The sequence below is a fragment of the Argentina silus genome (genome assembly GCF_951799395.1).
Source record: "Argentina silus genome assembly, chromosome: Y".
Classification (NCBI taxonomy): Eukaryota; Metazoa; Chordata; class Actinopteri; order Argentiniformes; family Argentinidae; genus Argentina; species Argentina silus.
Window position 1 is genome coordinate 36077825 of NC_139654.1, and position 6135 is coordinate 36083959.

The following is a 6135-nucleotide window of genomic DNA, read 5'->3' on the forward strand; positions in this document are numbered from 1 at the left end:
TGTACCATTATAAACTTGCTCAGGTGCAACCAATCAACTTCCAGATGAAACACCAGGCTAATTGCCCCCCACCTGACATCAACTGTAGTGGTTTTGATTACTTCAGAATAAAACCAGCTGTTTCTTGAGGATTCCACTACTAGAAGTGCATGGTTCTGCAAAGAATTCACCATGGTTGGAAAAGTACTTTCAAAAGGCCTCCGGGATAAAGTTGTAGGAAGGCACAAGTTAGGTGAAGGCTACAAAAAGATTTCGAAGGCTTTAGCTATCCCTCTGAGTACCGTTCAGAGCATCATTAAGAAGTGGAAGGCGTATGGCACCACCAACACCTTGCCTAGATCAGGCCGTCCGTCCAAACTGGATGACCGAGCCAGGAGGACATTGATCAGAGAAGCTACCAAGAGGCCAAAGGCAACTTTGAAGGACTTACAAGTCTTTATGGCTGGGACTGGTCTGTCTGTGCATGTGACAACAATCTCACAAGCTTTACACAAAGCTGGCCTGTATGGCAGGGTAGCAAGAAAGAAGCCTTTTCTGAAAAAGTGCCACACTCAGTCTCGTTTGTGCTATGCAAAAAAACACCTGGAAGATTCTGTTGCCATATGGAAAAAGGTTTGGTCAGACGAAACTAAGATTGAACTTTTTGGACTGAATTCCAAGCGCTATGTTTGGTGAAAACCAAACACAGCACACCAACCCTGTTATTCTTGTTTTTCATTGTTATGCTAAATTTGTACATAAAGCTGGAAAAAGTTTTTTTTAATGGGTTTTGATTTCAGGCTGTACGACAAATATAGTAACTATTTCAAAGGGGTATGATGACTCTCTATAGGCACTGTACATTACAATAGCATAGGAATTTACAATCAAGTGTTCTCAACAGGCAAGGTGCTATTTCCTCAGGATGTCCACCAGGCATGGTCATTCAACTGTAAATAAGTGTTCGGGGCTGAGAAAGGGTGCATTGATCGCCATTCACAAATAGAAGATCAGAGAGTACTGTCATTGCATCAGCCACATGTAAACACATTTAAATAGTAAGATAGTGGTTAAATGTTCTGTTCCCACACAAAGCACATGACTGTCTCCACCAAATCCGTCAACAGAGCAAATCTACTGAGAGATTTTGAAGCCGGCTATACCATGTGGCCACGGGGAGAACTGCAGCTGGTTCTAAAAGGTTTCCCCATGTTAAATGTTTTCGACGGCGATTTCAGTTTCCATTATTTGGTAATATTATATGCAGTCTTCTCCCTGGGACAGAGTTGTTTTTTTTCCATAGCCCACAAGCCACAAAAAAAATGTGTGTGTAAACCGAATTTAAGGCATGTCACAAGCATACACGCACATCCCAGGCACGTGTGTTGTTGAAAAAGTAAACCTCATGCAGGTCATAAAAACACTAAAATGCGCCTCAACTTTAGCAACTGACTGCTCCTGCGCTGATGCCACCAATCAAATGTTGCTATGAACTCTATGGTGGCGCCCATAAACGACATTTCTTGGCTTCACTGCGATTGTAGGAAATCCATTGGGTGGTCATAGTTAGCTGTATCTAGTTATACAGTGCCCTCCACTGTGTAAGTAATGGGACAGAGAAGCCTTTTTTCTTCTTTTGGCTTTACACTCCAACATTTTTCAAACACTATGATGTTAAAGTAGAGATTCTCAGCTTTTATTTGATGGTATTTGTGTACATATTGGTTTCAGCATTCAGAAACTACAACACCTTTTTATGCATAGTCCCCCCATTTCAGGGTACCCAAAGACAATTGGCTTGATAGGTGTTTCTGGTTCGTTAGGTATGTTCCGTCACATCATTTTTGCAGTCATAACAGAGTTCTCGATGTCTAGTATTGATTCTAGGCTTTGCCTTAGGAGTATGGTATTGGTGTCTGTCAAGATGAGGACCAAAGAGAAGTCAACGAAAGTGAGAGAAGCCATTATGAGGCTGCAATGTCAGAAAAAGTCTCTCAGAAACGTAGCCAAAACCTTAAACCACCCAAAATCAACAGTTTGGAATATCATTAAAAGGAAAGAAAGCGCTGGTGAGCTCAGAAATCACAAACGGCCTGGTAGGCCAAGGAAGACTTCTACAGAGGATGACCAAAGAATGCTCACCATGATGAAAGAAAAACCTCAAAACAACTGTCTCACAGATCAGGAACACACTCCAGGAGGTAGGCGTGAATGTGTCGGAGACTACCGTCCGCAGAAGACGTCGCCAGCAGAACTACAGAGGCTAGAGTCTTGTGTATAGATGAGACAAAGATACTGGAGTGATGGTAAGAGTAAAAAAAAAGGAACTGTCCAATATCCACAGTATACCACCTCATCTGTGAAATATGGTGGAGGGACACTTGAACTGGCTCACTTGTCTTCACTGATGGTCTAACTGCTGACAGCAGCAGCAGGATGAATTCTAAAGTGTACAGAAACATCTTGTTTGCTCGAGTGCAAGCAAATGCCTCCAAGTTCATTGGATGGCGCTTCATCATATACTGTAGTAAGACAATGACCACAAACATACTGCCATTGCAACTAGGGAGTTTTGGCCAAGTCAATCTTTAGATTTAAATCCAATTGAACATGCATTTAATTTGCTGAAGAGGTGACTTAAGGCAAAACATTCTCAAAACAAACAACTGAAGATGGCTGAGAATCTTTACTTTAACCTCCATAGTAATTGTTTGTTTTAAAATCCAAACTTTTGGAGTATAGAGCCAAAAGAAGAAAAAAAAATGCTTCACTGTCTCATTACTTACGCAGGACATTGTATATCTCAATGGATGGCACAGGCACATAGGCCACACCCTGTCATACATTGTCATGCACCATGCCATGTATTTGAAATGGCAAGCTTTGAAAGGCCACGCCCCTCTTCAACAGTTCCACGCCCCTCTACTGGGGTACAGAACTGGGGTTTCCCCATTGATCCTGCTCCAAAAATGTTACCTTTTGTCGTCTCCGACATCTGCTGTTGTCTTTATTTGTATGCCATTGTATGTCATTTTCTGTTATTACCGGCTAACTAGTGATTTACACCTTGCAGTGTAGCATCTGTAGTTTTGCTGGTGAAGTTTTCTGTGGATGGTAGTCTCTGACACATTCTCACCTATCTCCTGGAGAGTGTTGCTGTCCTTTTGGGGGTTTTCTTAATTATGGTGAGAATTCTTTGGTCATCCACTGTAGAAGTCTTCCTTGGCCTACCAGGTGCGATTGCTCAGCTCACCAGTGTTTGTCTACTTTTGGGTGATGTCCCAAACTGTTGTTTTTGGCAAGCCTAAGGTTTTGGATATGTTTATGATGGTTTCTTTCTGATTTCTCATCCCAATAATGGTTTCCTTGACATACAGTGACAACTCTTTGGTCTTTATGTTGACCGAAACCAATAGCTGACTCCAAAGGAATCAATACTAGACATTAACAACGCTCTAACACCTGTCAAGCCAATTTTCCAATACTACTGGTTCCCTGAAATAGGGGGACTAGGTATAAAAAGGGCTGTATTTCTAAATGGTGAAACCAATCTGAAAAAAGAAAACTGTCACGCCCTCCACTTCCACCTAGCCTGTGCCAGGCTCTCTCTCCCCTGTGATATGATGTATTTTCCTGAGAGACCCTTGGAATGTTGTTTTACCACAAAAGGTACCCCGGTCCCACACTCTCAGGTGACACAGGCCAGACTCTCATTTATTACACTTATGATTTTCTGCTTACCTAGAATAAAAGCTGTACTGGAAGAATTTTAAATTGTTTCTAAAAGAAAAACGGGGAAGATGATGTGATATTGAAATGAGAGAATTCTAAATTGATGTAGAAGGCGTGAGAGATATTGGATTTATAAATTTGAATCAAAATACAATTGAAATGGAATGCTGCAAAATCAACAACAATATGATTGTAGCGGAGCTGTTGAGGTAGGTTGTTTATTCACTGTATTCTGGTTTAAGTCCAGGAATGCAAATATAAAAGGTATTCTGGTGCAGGTCCAGGAATACGAATTTAAAAGGTATTTTGGTTCAAGTCCAGGAATACGAATAATAATAATAATAAAAAAATATACAAAATAATGTGTATATGAGCGAGATTCCTTTAAGAGTGAGTCGCAGTTGTGACGTAACGGTCACCTATTATTTATGTGACTGTGGTCAGAGCATATCAATTGTTTTCTAATAACAATCTAATTTCCCATACTGCTCTAACTACATTATCAGAAACAGACTTTTTAACGAAATTGTTTACGATGGAAGGGATAAAGAAACTGGCGTCTTGCCATGCGGCGGCTGCCGCCAGGATTGTTAATTTGAAGGCTGTAAACATGCCTTTTTCTGATAAGGTGATTAGATTAGATTAGGTTAGATTCAACTTTATTGTCATTGTGCAGAGTACAAGTACAGAGACAACGAAATGCAGTTAGCGTCTAACCAGAAGTGCAAAAAAGCAGAAAAGTGCAGTGTGAGCAGTATATACAGGTAGTGCAGTATATGAGCAGTCTAGTAGTGCAGTATAGTAGTGCAGTATAGTATAAGTAGTGCAGTGTATGAATTAGCAGTAGCATTATAAGCAGAATAAATAGGATGCAGTATGAACAGTGTAGCAGCGTTTGATAAATAATTGATAAAGAACATATGCAAGAAATCCCACAGAGTTTTTTCATATCACCACACAGACTTTTGCTATTATGGAAAAGTATTTCTAATGATATTGAAGCTTTTGTGTGTGCAGTGAGAAATGACTTCAATGATATGAACACTCCTAATCAGTTATTTCAATCAGTATCTAGCTTTACCGCCAAGCAATGAAGAATGACATAAGAGTTGTGTTATTTGGTCATATGGTTTGCCAACACATTTTTGTGTAAAGGATTCACAAAATATTTTTAAACCATAGATTTGTACAGATGAGGAAATATCTTGGTGTCCTCCATGCGTATTGAGTGAAGTTCCATCAACACTTTGGGCCCTTCATGCAAATCATGTGGGTTTTTTTAATGTGCGGCCAAAATATGAGGCCAAAATAAATCCAAACAAATATCCAGTCTACATTAAACAATATCCATTATCAAAGGAGAAAGAAGAGGGAATTAGGCCAGTTATTGAAAGTTATTGTCAAAAAGGATGTCACCAAATAATACTCCAATAAATCCTATTTTAAAACCTGGAACTAATAAATATCGATTTACACAGAATTTGAGGAAGATTAATGAGACTGTGATTCCTCTTTCACCAATTGTACCTGACACTAATTCAATTTGGACAGCATTGCCTGGAGACTCTAAATGGGTTACAGTAGTTGATTTATGCTCAGCCTACTTCTCCATACCAGTTCATGAGAACACACAAGATCTTTTGCATTTACATATGCAAATGAGTAGTATGTTTGGCGTCGTCTCCCTATGGGATACGTTGATTCGGCCACAGTATACAGTAAAGCTATAAACGTGCACCTGTCTCAATTATCATTACCTTGTGGGTCAGCGCTATTGCAGGATGTGGATGATATTCTTATAGCCTCAACAAGCAAAGAAGAATGCATTAAAGACTATATTGCATTGATCAAAAACCTAGCAGAAGGGGGACACAGCATCACTGGCTAAACGGCAATTTTGCATGGAATCTGTCAATTATCTGGGATATATTCTGAACAATGACTGACGATTTGTATCCCCTGACAGAGTGATGGCAATCAAAGACATTGAAAGACCACAAACTAAGACTGAGATGTTATCGTTTCTGGGATTAGTAAACTATTGCAGAAGATGAACATACAATATATGACACAATCTTGCGCAAAGCAACGCTGAAGGAGGCTCCTGAATCGATCCGGTGGACTGAGGAAATGAAACATGCCTCGTCACATCAAACATTTATTGTGTTAGTACCGCACTGGCCTGGCCGGATTACAAACTGATATTTCATATATCTGGCTGATAATGGGGATGTCGCTTCAGCTGTATTAGCTCAGACACATGGGGATGGTATGAGACCAGTTGCATATTTTAGCGAAATGTTACCACTCATTGGAAAGGGAATGGTGCCTTGTTTACGAGTTGTTGTGGCTGCAGCAATAATGGTTGAAAAATCAGAAACCATTGTCTTGGCACATCCCATGATATCAGAATCAGAATCAGAA